This window comes from Leopardus geoffroyi, chromosome C2 (assembly GCF_018350155.1).
Source record: "Leopardus geoffroyi isolate Oge1 chromosome C2, O.geoffroyi_Oge1_pat1.0, whole genome shotgun sequence".
Taxonomy (NCBI): domain Eukaryota; kingdom Metazoa; phylum Chordata; class Mammalia; order Carnivora; family Felidae; genus Leopardus; species Leopardus geoffroyi.
In genome coordinates, this window is record NC_059333.1 from 120728047 (window position 1) to 120742443 (window position 14397).

Genomic DNA, 14397 nt, shown 5'->3' on the forward strand with positions numbered 1-14397 from the left:
ACAGCAGCAAGGTCCAGCAAGAACTCCTGGGTGCAGCCGACGTTCGGCCATTGCTCATTCGGCCATTGCTCGGTGAGACCCTCCCGCAGAGGGGTGGAACAGGTCAAAGCCGCAGTCCTTCAGAAGTAAGTGGCCGGGGAAAGTAGCCGCATCTGAGACAAAACTCAGGAGAGAGGTACTGCCTGGGGTCTGGTCACAAAGAGTGAAAAAGCGAGGAGTGGACAAAAGCTGAAGACAGAGGACAGGCGCATGATTGCTGATTGGGGAAAACAGACTGGGTAGCTGGGTGGCGCATTTTCACCGCTCCTGCGCAGGCGCATATGGACCTACAAGCGCTGCAACAATCCACCCCAATGGCTAGCAGCGCCATCTAGTGGAGAGGAGGGCCGTTACACTGAGCCCCGCCCACCTGAGCCAACCTCGCTCTTCAAGAACACAAGTCTCACTGCCTACTTAGTTTACAGACTATGAAGCGCTTCATAACCTGACTTCTAGGGGAAACGAAGTAATTTCAGTCCTACTTCAATCAGTTAGCAGGCCAGCTATTCAATTTTCTTTCTTTTTTTTCCTCTTTTACATTTCTTTCTTTTTCTTGAATACAGCAAGAGAAAAAATTCATTTTATTTTTATTTAAATTAATTCATTTTTCGTATATACTTTCAATTTTTATTAAAAATATTTTTCTTTAATTTTCATTACTATATTTTTTATTTTTGTGTAAATTTTTTCAAATTCTATTTTACTTCCATAATTTTATTGTAGTCTACTTCAGTGTATTCACCTTTTCAAATTTTAAAACAATTTCCATTTTTTCCTTTCTTTTTTCTTTTCTTCTCTTTTTCGTTTCTTTTCTTTTTCTTGAATGCAGAAAGAGAAAAACTTCATTTTTACTTTCAATTTCTATTAAAAATGTTTTTCTTTAAATTTTTTACTATATTTTTTGGTTTTATGTAAATTTTTTCAAATTCTGTTTTACTTGCATCATTTTATTTTAGTCTACTACACTGTATTCACTTTTTCAAATTTTCAAATGATTTCCTTTTTTTATCTTTTTTCTCTTTTTCATTTCTTCTTTTTCTTGAGTACAGAAAAATTCATATTTATTTTTAATTTTTATTAAAATATTTTTCTTTAGTATTTTTCTACTATATCCTTTACTTTTATGTATATTTTTTCAAATTCTATTTTACTCCGATCATCTCATTTAAGTCTACTTCAGTGTATTCATTTTTTCAAATTCTCAAAGGTTTCCTTTTTTTTTTCCTCCCCCCCCTTTTTTTCTCTAATCTGTCAAACCACTTTCAACACCCAGACCAAAACACATCTAGGATCTAGCATCATTTATTTTATGTGTGTGTGTGTTTAATTTTTTAATTTTAATATTTTTTTAATTTTAATTTTTTTAATTTCAATTTTTCTACTTCATTAATTCCTTTTCTCCCTTCAAAATGACAGAATGAAGGAATTCACCCAAAAAAAAACGAGCACGAAGAAATGACAGCCAGGGATTTAACCAACACAGATACAAGTAAGATGTCTGAACCAGAATTCAGAATCATGATAATAAGAATACTAGCTGGAGTTGGAAATAGATTAGAATCCCTTTCTGCAGAGATAAAAGAAGTAAAAAATAACCAGAATGATATTAAAAATGCTATAACTGAGATGCAATCACGGATGGATGCAGCAGCGGCAAGGATGGATGAGGCAGAACAATCAGCAATATAGAGGACAAACTTATGGAGAATAATGAAGCACAAAAAAAGAGGGAGATTAAGGCAAAAGAGCATGATTTAAGAATTACAGAAATCAAAACTCATTAAAAAGGAACAACATCAGAATCATAGAGGTCCCAGAAAAGGAAGAGAGAGAAATAGAGGTAGAAGGGTTATGTGAACAAATCATAACAGAAAACTTTCCTAACTTGGGGAAAGACACAGACATCAAAATCCAGGAAGCACAGAGGACCCCCATTAGATTCAACAAAAACTGACCATCAACAAGGCATATCATAGTCAAATTCACAAAATACTCAGGCAAGGAGAGAATCATGAAAGCAGCAAGGGAAAAAAAGTCCCTAACCTACAAGGGAAGACAGATCAGGTTTGCAGCAGACCCATGCACAGAAACTTGGCAGACCAGAAAGGAGTGGCAGGATATATTCAGTGTGCTGAATCAGAAAAATATGCAGCCAAGAATTCTTTCTCCAGCAAGGCTGTCATTCAAAATAGAAAGAGAGATAAAAAGTTTCCCAGATAAACAAAAATTAAAGGAGTTTGTGACCACTAAAGCAGCCCTGCAAGAAATTTTGAAGGGGACTCTCTGAGGGGAGAAAAGATTAAAATATACATAAATAAATAAATAAATAAATAAATAAATAAATAAGCAAACGAACAAACAAATACCAAAAGCAACAAAGATTAGAAAGGACCAGAGACTGCCAGAAATTCCAACTCTACAAGAATCATAATGGCAATAAATTCATATCTTTCAGTACTCACTCTAAACATCAATGGACTCAATGCTCCAATCAAAAGACATGGGGTAACAGAATGGATAAGAAAACGAGATCCATCGATATGCTGTTTACCTAAAGACACCTTCAGGTTGAAAGTAAGGGGATGGAGAACCATCTATCATGCTAATGGTCAACAAAAGAAAGCCAGAGCAGCCATACTCTGAATTAGAAAGTCAGACAACCTAGACTTTAAAATAAAGACTGTATCAAGAGATGCAGAAGGGCATTATATCATAATCAAAGGGTCTATCCACCAAGAAGACCTAACAATTGGAAACATTTATGCACCAAATGTGACAGCACCCAAATATGTAAATCAATTAATCACAAACATAAAGAAACTCATCAATAGTAATGCCATAATAGTAGGAGACTTCAACACCCCACTCACAGCAATGGAGAGATCATGTAATCAAAAAACCAACAAGGAAACAATGGCTTTGAATGACACACTGGACCAGATGGACTTAACAGATATATTCAGAACATTTCATCCTAAAGCAGCAGAATATACATTCTTATCCAGTGCACATGGAACGTTCTCCAGAATAGACCATACACTGGGACACAAATCAGCCCTCAATGAGTACAAAAAGTTCGAGATCATACCATGCATATTTTCAGATCACAACGCTATGAAACTCAAAATCAACCACAAGAAAAAATTTGGAAAGGTAACAAATACTTGGAGACTGAAGAACATCCTACTAAAGAATGAATGGGCTAACCAAGAAGTTAAAGAGGAAATTAAAAAGTATATGAAAACCAATGAAAATGATAACACCACAACCCAAAACCTCTGGGACATAGGAAAGGCGGTCATAAGAGGAAAGAATATAGCAATCCAGGCCTCCCTAAAGAAGGAAGAAAGACCTCACATACACAACCTAACCTTATGCCTTAAGGAGCTGGAAAAATAACAGCAAATAAAACCAAAAGAAGACAGGAAATAATAAAGATTAGAGCAGAAACTAAAGCTATCAAAACCAAAAAAAAAAAAAAAAAAAAAAAACAAACAAACAAACCTGTAGAACAGGTCAATGAAACCAGAAGCTGGTTCTTTGAAAGAGTTAACAGTTTGATCAAAAGGAAAAAGGGAAGGACCCAAATAAATAAAATCAAGAATGAAAGAGGAGAGATCACAACCAACACAGCAGAAATAAAAACAAAAATAAGAGAATATTATGAGCAATTATATGCCAATAAAATGGGCAATCTGGAAGAAATTGACAAATTCCTAGAAACACATACACTACCAAAACTGAAACAGGAAGAAATAGAAATTTTGAACCATAACCAGTAAGTAAATTGAATTAATAATCAAAAATCTCCCAAAAAACAAGAGTCCAGGGCCAGATGGCTTTCCAGGGGAATTCTACCAAATATTTAAGGAAGAGTTAACACCTATTCTCTTGAAGGTGTTCCAAAAAATACAAATGGAAGGAAAACTTCCAAACTCTTTCTATGAAGCCAGCATTACTTTGATTCCAAAACCAGGCAGAGACCCCACTAAAAAGGAGAACTATAGACCAATTTCCCTGATGAACGTAGATGCAAATATCCTCAACAAGATATTAGCCAACTGGATCCAACAATACATTAAAAAAATTATTCACCATGACTAAGTGGGGTTTATACCTGGGATGCGGGGCTGCTTCAATATCCACAAAACAATTAACATGATCCATCACATCAATAAAAGAAAGGACAAGAACCATATGATCTTCTCAATAGATGCAGAGAAAGAATTTGACAAAATACACCATCCTTTCTTGATAAAAAGCCTCAAAAAAGTAGGGATAGAAGGAGCATACCTCACGATCATAAAAGCCATATATGAACAACACAACACCAATATCATCCTCAATGGGGAAAAACTGAGAGCTTTCCCCCTAAGGTCAGGAACAAGACAGGGATGTCCACTCTCACCACTGTTATTCAACATAGTATTGGAAGTCTTAGCCTCTGCAATCAGACAACACAAAGAAATAAAAGGCATCCAAAATGGCCAGGAGGAGGTCAAACTTTCACTCTTCGCAGATGACATAATACTCTATATGGAAAACCCAAAAGATTCCACAAAAAACTGCTAGAATTGATTCATGAATTCAACAAAGTTGCAGGATATAAAATCAATGCACAGAAATTGTTTGCATTCCTATAAACCAACAATGAAGCGACAGAAAGAGAAATCATGGAATTGATCCCATTTACAGTTGCACAAAAAACCATACAATACCTAGGAATAACTCTAACCAAAGAGGTGAGAATTCTATACACTGAAAACTATAGAAAGCTTATGAAAGAAATTGAAGAAGACACACACAAAAAAAATGGAAAAAGATTCCATGCTCCTGGGTAGGAAGAACAAATATTGTTAAAATGTCAATACTACCCAAAGAAATCTACATATTCAATGCAATCCCTATCAAAATAACACCAGCATTCTTCACAGAGCTAGAATAATCCTAAAATTTGTATGGAACCAGAAAAGACCCTGAATAGCCAAAGCAATCTTGAAAAAGGAAACCAAAGCAGGAGGCATCACAATCTGACTTCAAGCTATACTACAAAGCTATAATCATCAAGACAGTATGGTACTGGCACAAGAACAGACACTCAGATCAATGAAACAGACTACAGAACTCAGAAATGGACCCACAAATGTATGGCCGACTAATCTTTGACAAAGCAGGAAAGAATATCCAATGGAATAAAGACAGTCTCTTCAGCAAGTGGTTCTGGGAAAACTAGACAGCGACATGCAGAAGAATGAACCTGGACCACTTTCTTACACCAGACACAAAGATAAACTCAAAATGGATTAAAGACCTCAATGTAAGATAGGAAGCCATCAAAATCCTCGAGGAGAAAGCAGGCAAAAACTTCTTTGATCTTGGCCACAGCAACTTCTTACTCAACACATCTCCAGAGGCAAGGGAAACAAAGGCAAAAATCAACTATTGGGACCTCATCAAAATAAAAAGCTTCTGCACAGCGAAAGAAACAATCAGCAAAACTAAAAGGCAACTGACAGAATGAGAGAAGATATTTGCAAATGACATATCAGACAAAGGGTTAGCATCCAAAATCTATAAAGAACTTATCAAACTCAACACCCAAAAAACAAATAATCCAGTGAAGAAATGGGCAAAAGACATGAATAGACACTTCTCCAAAGAAGGCATCCAGATGGCCAGCCGACACATGAGAAAATGCTCAACATCACTCATCATCAGGGAAATACAAATCAAAACCATAATAAGATACCACCTTAAACCTGTCAGAATGGCTAACATTAACAATTCAGGCAACAACAGATGTTGGCAGGGATGCAGAGAAAGAGGGTCTCTTTTGCATTGTTGGTGGGAATGCAAGCTGGTGCAGCCACTCTGGAAAACAGTATGGAGGTTCCTCAAAAAACTACAAATAGAACCACCCTACGACCAAGCAATTGCACTACTAGGCATTTATCCAAGGGATACAGGTATGCTGTTTCAAAGGGACACATGCACCCCCATGTTTATAGCAGCACTATCAACAGTAGCCAAAGTATGGAAGGAGCCCAAACGTCCATCAATGGATGAATGGATAAAGAAAATGTGGCATATATATACAATGGAGTATTACTTGGCAATCAAAAAGAATGAAATCTTGCCATTTGCAACTATGTGGATGGAACTAGAGGGTATTATGCTAAGTGAAATTAGTCAGAGAAAGACAAATATCATTTGACTTCACTCACATGAGGACTTTAAGAGACAAAACAGATGAACATAAGGGAAGGGAAGCAAAAATAATATAAAAACGGGGAGGGGGACAAAACATAAGAGGCTCTTAAATATGGAGAACAAACAGGGGATTACTGGAGGGGTTGTGGGCGATGGGATGGGCTAAATGGGTAAGGGGCACTAAGGAATCTATCCCTGAAATCATTGTTGCACTATATGCTAACTAATTTGGATGTAATTTTTTTTTAATTAAAAATAAAATTAAAAAAAGAACATAGCACTCAATAAATAGTAGCTATTATTGCTATTGATATTATTTTCTGATCTGTAAAACAGGGAATCTAATATACATAAGATCTGTATAAGAATTGAGGTAATGTGTGTGAAGCGGCTGACACCATACCCAGCACAGAGAACTCAATCAGTAACGATTCATTCCTAACCCCTCCTTCCTCATATCTATTCTGTTGGGTTCACCAAAAAAGAAGAACTGTTGGCTCCAGAAAACTGGAGAATGTCAACTTTTTCCTGAGACAACACCCTCCCCCGACATCCCCCTCCCAATGGCTCAGGAGCACAGACTCATTTCTTAGATGAGCTCACCATGCACGACTGCCCCAAGGAGATGAGACAGACTCATTTTAATTGGATGGGACACTAGTGTGTATAGGAAAGTATTCACTAGGAACCTCTAAGGAAAGGATTGTATGAATGAAAGAGACACAGCTTTAACCAGCTGGAGGAAAGACACATTGGAGGGGGTATTTGTTGACTAATATAACAGAAAAGTCCAGTGGGCATATCTGGTAAATATGACTGGATCCAGATACTCAAAAGACATTGTCAGGAAATGTGTCATGTTCCATCTCTTGGCTCTTCATGGTGACCCTTGGTAACCAGCTTCACAAATGCAACAGACAGAAGGAACTTCTTTCTCAATAGCTCCAAGAAAATCCCTTGGCCAGAGTTCGTTAGACCAACTTGAGCAAGGTGACCAACACTCAGTCGCTGAGGACAAAGGGATGGAGGGTGCTAACTGGCCAGGCCAAGGGGACATATCCACCTTGGAGCTAAGATATATGGATGTTAGGCAGGCAGGTCAGTAACAGGTCCCACCTGAATTCCATAAATTGAGTGAGTGATAAGTAGTTTATCAACAACAACAACAACAACAACAACAACAAAAACACAGTGCTAAGATTTTTTGAAAAGGCAGGAGTAGATGGTAGAGAAGCAAAATCTTCCACAGGATCCAAGATAGGAAGTCCTCGGTTACCTGGGCAACAGGAGGTCTCCAGGCCAGTGTAGCAGGCCCTAAAAATGGGAGGAACTGGTGTGTAAAGTCTAAGTAACTCACCCTCTTAGAGCTCTAGCCCTATCTGCTTATCATCAAGTGATTACCACAACCCATTACATTAGCCTTTCAAGACAGTCTCTAGAATGACTATGATTCATTTTCTTTACAACATTTTAGAAGATCTTACATTTTCATAATATAAACCAAGAACTGAGGTTAAAGCCAGGCAAATAGCCACCCAACCTTGCTGCTCTGTTTTGGACAAGCCATCATGGACAAGAAGGAGGGCAGAAAGCTGGTTTATTAACCCCATTTGCTTAAGGAGCCTTGTTTCTCAAAGGGTTCTATGAAATTGGGTAATGAAAACAAAAAAGAACCGTAAAACTCACAAGGTTTGTTGATCAGATCACCGTGCAGGTTCCTGCCAAAGTTGGCTACACTGAAAAACGGCCATTTGTTCCTAATTTGGGCTGTCTCATCTCCTGATCAGTCCTCAATCCCTGGCAGTTTTCTAGTTTCCTCCCCAGTTACAAGCTCCCCAGTTACCAGAACAAGCTGTAAGTTCTTCTTATGAAGAACTTATCAAAGGCTTCTGAAAAAAAAAAAAAAACTAAATAAATTATAGCCACTGGTCCCTTTTATCCATTGCTTTATTTCAAGAACTTCTGACAGGTTCAAGAGACACAATTTTCCTCACTCCAGAGGCATGCCAGCCTGTTCCATTCACGCTCTACCCATCCAGCTGCTTTAGAAGATGAGAGATTAAGTTTGCTTCATTTGTCTGGGCCGCCTTACAGAGAAGTTATATCATTAGCCTGTGACTCGCTAGGATAAGCCAGCTTTCTTCAGCATCTGCAGAGAACAGTGAATGTGGCTTAAATTAAAAATAGAGTGAAGTTCTGACCTGTTTGGCCATGGCTCTACAAAGCCTGCTTTTAAGGATGAAGTGATTCTGCACCACATCAGCAAGGTAGACAAGAATATTGGTTCTTAACCCTGGTCATACATTAAAATCATTCAAAGAGATTTCTTTTTTAAATAACCATGCCTGAGCCTCATCCCAAACCAATTAAATACAAATCTCTGAGGTTGGGGCCTACGTTCTGGGATTGTCTTTTAAACGTGCAGCCAAGAACTACACAGCAGGGAGGATGCTGGGATTCTCAGGGCATCAGTCCAGGACATCATTTCTGATTCGTCCGCAGGCTGGTGTCACCTGGGAAAAGACGTCTGCAAGCCTCCTAGGAACTGTGTGTCCCATTCATTGTGTCTTGAGCACCTGAGGATGACAAGCTTGTGAATTAAAGGATCCTGAGGTCAGCTTTAAAGGAGGCCAAATCTCCTGGGCTTATGAGAAAAAAAAAAAAAAAAAACTGTCTAGTCACAAAGGAAGACAGTGACTGATAAAGGAAGTTTGTCACCTAAGCTATAAAATATCAGACCATTAGGGTACACTTGGCAAAATTTTGCAGTGACAGCATGTCAGGGCCTGGGTGTTTATTCTTCCCAGACTCTGACACTTAACTTGCTGTGTGACCTTGGATCAATCTAGTAACCTCCCTTGTCAAGTTTACCCGCTTGAGGAATGGGCATGGCCTTCTTGGCACTTAAAAGATCCTTTATATAGAAATAAAAGGCATTAGCCCTCATCTGAAATCAGCTTTTGATCTATAATGGCTGAACAACAACAACAACAAAACCAGGAAGTTTTTCGTTTAATGACTTCTTTTTCATAGAAGTTGTTAATGATCTAGAGAGGGGCAAGTCCTCCTAATAAATTCCAACTTTGCCGGCTCCCTAGTCCTTTAGTCCACTATTCCCAGAAATAAGGGACAAAAGTACCAAAAGTGCACAGACCAGTAAAGGAACTGTTCAAACCCCTTCCGTGTGTGGAAGATAAACGCTTTGAAAATTAAGTTGATCAGAGCCGCTCAGAACTGGCATACATTCAGGGTAAATTAGAGATTCAGAAGTCTCGACAATCTGATGAAAAACATAAAAACCCACAAGCTTTGAAAGAGCACCCCAGATCTACAGATATATTCATGTGTTGTCAAAATCTCTCTTTTGTTACAGAGAAACAGGAAATAATGATAGAAAGTGAGACGGAAGAGAGGTTATTAACCATTAGAAGGCCGCTTGAAAATAAAAACTGAACAGTATCCAATGAGAAAGGCCGGAATCAGGACTGATGTACTGATGCATCTTGGCATTTATTCTCTCAGAGTCTTCAGTACTCCTAGGTCAAGTGGCTGAGAAGGTGGACTTAAACTCTTTATGTGACCTCCATTGTCAGAAGGACAGAACTTGCGAGCCGGCTGATTCATTCCTCCCACGCCCGGAACCTGGCCCTAGAAGGTAATGGTATTTGATTCTGGAGAGCACAGTGGGGTTCTGTTCATGTGCAGACAACTGAGAGGGAACACAGGCAATTTATATCCCAATATAAAGTCTGCTGTGGCAAGTACTGAGATGTTGCATCGAGTCTCAGAGGACCGTGTACTTTCTAGATTTATTACCATCAAAATGATCTATTCCTTCCTTCCTTCTTCTATTCACTCTTTCAGAAAACATACTGTATTTCTATCATGTGCTAGGCTTAATGCTAAGTATGGTGGATACAGAGCTTAAAAATAAATTCCCTTCATTTAAGGAGTGTGGTAAGAGTTACGATTAAGGAATGCATAAGGAATGAAGTGCAATGGAAGGGAACCTAACCCATATTTGAGAGTACAGTCAGGAAGGGCTTTATGGGAGTCAACTGAGCTGAAATGAATCACCCAATGAAATTAATAACCCAAAGAAAAAATTAGGAAGATTGCATTCCAGACTGAGGGAAGAATTTATGCAAAGTTCAGGAGATTCCCATTGATCAGAAAAAGTATTCAAGGGGTGCCTGGGTGGCTGAGTCTGAGTGTCCGATTCTTAGTTTCAGCTCAGGTCATGCTCTCAGGGTTCATGGAGTCGAGCCCCATGTCGGGCTCTGTGCTGGGCTTGGATGGAGCCTGCTTAAGATTCTCTCTCCCTCTGGCTCTCCCCCGCTCTCAGGCAAGCATGCACACACAGTCTCTGTCTCTCTCTCAAAATAAATAAATAAACTTAAAAAAAAAAAAAGGAAGAGTGTTCCAAGCATTCCCATATGGCTGGAGTGTGAGGAATTTGAAAACAAAGGGAAAAGTCCCTTTGTAGGAACAAGAGGGGTGGAATGAATCAGGAAGGGTTTTGCAGGCCCTGTTAAGGAGTTTGGATTTTACACTGAGGATGACGTGGAACCACAAAAGGTTTTTAAAGAGGAATGTAAATAGATAAGAGCAACAGAGGGAAGGATGGATTGGTAGATGGAGAAAATGGAAACAAGGCCTGTTAGGAATGCTTATTACAGTAAAACTACAGAAGTCCACGGGCACTGGGACAGGAATGAGGGGACGGAGCATAGGGGGCAGAGGAGTGTTGGTGAATCCCTGGAAGTGAAGAGTCAGAGAGAAAGAGGGGCTGGGATGAGCTGCAGTTCTGTGTGGGGCACCTGGGAGCCAGTGTGAGAGAGAAACCTCAGAGGAAAAGCACATTTGGGGAGAAGACACTGAGTTCAGTTTCAGTATTAGTTGCAAGCTGGGTCTTGCCAGCCAGAGACTGGGGACATCTGGGGCTGGGAAGAGAGGCTTGACCAACAGGAGAAACACAGAACTAGAAGACACAAGATGAAGGGAGGTGCAATCAATCGCCCGCGGAAAGAGTGTTGTGAGAACCAAACAAGGTCAGGGGCCAGATCCTCCCTTTGGGAACATAGGGGTTGACAGTAATGGAATTCGTAAAGGCTAATAATGAACTTAAACCCCCTCAAAATGCATAAACAGAACATAGCAGTGTTGGCTACCATTTCTCGGACACTTAGCAGGTGCCCGGCAGCCATGACTGTGCATGAGGAATCTCATTTCATCCTCAAACAATCAGGGAGGTGTTTCGCATTATGACCTTCATTTTTCAGATAAGCAGGCCTGGATTTATAGAGGTTAACAATCTCATCCTGGGTAATACATCAGTATGTGAAGGAGCCAGGTTTTGAACCTCATTCTATCAGATTCGAACCTCTCACTAATGTGTGGTGGTCTAATACCACACACTATTAGCAAAAAAGAAAGAAGTTTTCTTTTCCTCCACTCTACCAAGGCAAGAGGTAAAATTTAAAAAGCACAAACGTTAGAAGAATAAGCAATGATTTCAGGGCTAGGAGAAGCATGAAGAAAGATGGGGTTTACTAAAATCACATCACCAACTGCCTCAGCCTCAACTTGCCTGTGCTGGGGACAAAAGGGGACCATGGGGATCAGAGAGATGTTTGTGACTCCAGTCCTCCCTTCCTGCATCTGACAAGCACATGCTGCCATTTTAGTATAGTTCGTGCAACGCAGCAAATAGTCATGCAGGGTGGGTGGGCCAGGGACCAGGATTCTGAAGAACAGCCAACTTCAAGGCAGAGTGGAGTTTTGCCAAAAAAGTGTTCTTTTCTGCAGCAAATCATCAAAAAAGAAAGTGCTGTTCACTTGTTTGACATCAGATAAGATGGTTCTCACACTTTTTTTTTTTTCTTCTTTCTTTGTTTTTCCTCTGGAAACCTGTATCTGCACGCAGGGCAGTCTGGTCTTGAACCTGGTTTTGTTTTCCAGGATTTGCAGCGTTCGATGCAGGCACAGCAGGAGCCCACACTCATCTCGAGAGAGGGCCCTTGAGGGAGACTATGCCCAGAAGCCCCATCCACAGAGTCCCACTAAGGGCTGTGGTTTCTCTCTGATTTCACATGGCTGACTGGATCTCAGCATTTCAGGAACCAACCTTTTACAGCGAGGGATTTTCTTCACTAAACTCAAGACTGGCAAGCTCCTCTCTCTGTCTCTTTCTCTGCCTCTCTCGTCTGTCTCTGTCATTCGTGTGTGTGTGTGTGTGTGTGTGTGTGTGTGTGTGTGTCCGTGCACACATACACCTCTTCATTTCTAGCAGTATCTTATTGCCTTGGTGAAAAGTGCAGTGAAGCAGAAAACAGATTCAGGAAGTGACAGACGACACAAGCATTTGTCCAATTAGCAATGAGAAAATCATAAGCACCGGTGGTGACCACTCATGTTGAACAGCCAGCTCAGCAAAGAGCCTTGCTCCACATCTCTCCGATGTAATTAGAACCATTCAAGCCACGACTGACCAGCTTTTCCCTGCATTTTTAGTATATTGCAGAGCCTGCACTCTCTTGGACGTTAATGAGGAACATGAAGCCATCAATAGTTTTGATTAAGCCAAAGACTATTGCACTATTTAGATGTACCATATTTCATCCATTCTAAGACATGCCTTTTTCCTCCCACGTTTTAACATCTTTCAAATCAAAATGTGCCTCAGAATCAAGGCAATCATGGTATAGTTGTCATTGCCTCTGCATGGCAAACTTGGTCACAGCTGTTTATATTGTCATCTGAATTTCAGCTGAGTTCAATATGTGGTTGCAAGGACGGGTGTTGAGGTTCAATGCCATTTAAAAGTCTCTCAAAAGATTATCCTACATTTTGGCATTCAAATAATGAGCTATTGTGTGTGCATAAAGAAACAGAGGAGTGGGGTGTAAATTGACATTTGTGAAGCAAATATTTGTTGTTATAGGAACAACTGCAATTCCATACTTTCTCCCAAAGCAACAACCAACTGCTTTCAAGACCTAAAAAAAGAAGAAATCCACGAGAAATGAAGCAGTTATATTTGCCCCACACCAACAATGCAACTGAAAGCAGTAGTAACAGCAGAATCCCTTGGAAGAGACGAAAGAAATTTCAGAGTAGCAAAGGGCTAGTGTTACAGATGCAAGGGCCACATACAACTACTTCTAGGACATTATGTCAGAGTTTAAAACCACTTTTTTAATCTTAGAAGTTCATAAAATAATGGTGAATCTTATACTGTGTGGTTTCTTAGGTCTGATGAAATCTAGTATGTCCAGAATCACTTTCAACCAATAAAACCCACAGCTACCCGTTAAAGTGCCTGAGAATTTGTAAAGGGTCAGTCTACATCCAAGAAACAGTAGCCACTTTCAGACTTGGATTTGAAACAGAGCTAGGCCTCAGTACCCAAAGGCATCACCCACCCTATCGCAGATGTCATCAGTTGCCATCTCATACCCTATTTCCCCTGCTAACAGAACACTGAGTTGATTCAAGGATTAGGGAGACTTGTACTTCAGAGGAGACCTGGTTCTCCTCTACCCCAGAGAATTTTCATTAACCAATCACAACATGATGGTCTCTTCTCTTTCCCATTGGTTATTTTAGGGGTGGCATGTAATACAGTTTCGGCCAATGAGATATGAAGGAAGGGAAGAGGGAGGGTGGGATCTTAAAACCAAAGATGCATAAGAAGGAAAAAATAAGGTGTCTTTTCCATCGCTGGGCTTGGTGATGCCTGGAACTACTGCAGCCATCTTGCAACCATGAGGAAGCAACTGAGAGACAAAGACACACACTGAAGATGACAGAGACAGAAGATGGAGACGGCATAAATCATTGATGACATCACTGAACTACTTTCTAAAGCAAGCCTAAAGACTGGTTTCTGTCTAGTTTCACTGCCTATATGGGATATTAAACATCTTTATTATTCAATCCACTGTCAGTAGTTGAATCTTCTATCACTTGCACCCAAAGTCACATAATTGATCCACCCCTACTTCCCTACTACTGCCATGATACCTCCCTCCCTTCCACACTTCTTGAAATATGAATAACAGGGGCACCTGGGTGGCGCAGTCGATTAAGCGTCCGACTTCAGCCAGGTCACGATCTCGCGGTCCGGGAGTTCGAGCCCCGCGTCGG

The 14397-nt window shown here is 40.0% G+C and overlaps 1 long non-coding RNA gene across 1 annotated transcript; it reads left to right on the forward strand.

The window, feature by feature from the left end:
* Window positions 1-9280: 9280 nt before the first annotated feature.
* LOC123611455 lies at window positions 9281-14192 on the forward strand. Its single transcript, XR_006718679.1, has 2 exons — window positions 9281-9904; window positions 12211-14192. It is a non-coding gene; the product is annotated as an uncharacterized LOC123611455 (long non-coding RNA).
* The last annotated feature ends 205 nt before the right edge of the window (window positions 14193-14397 follow it).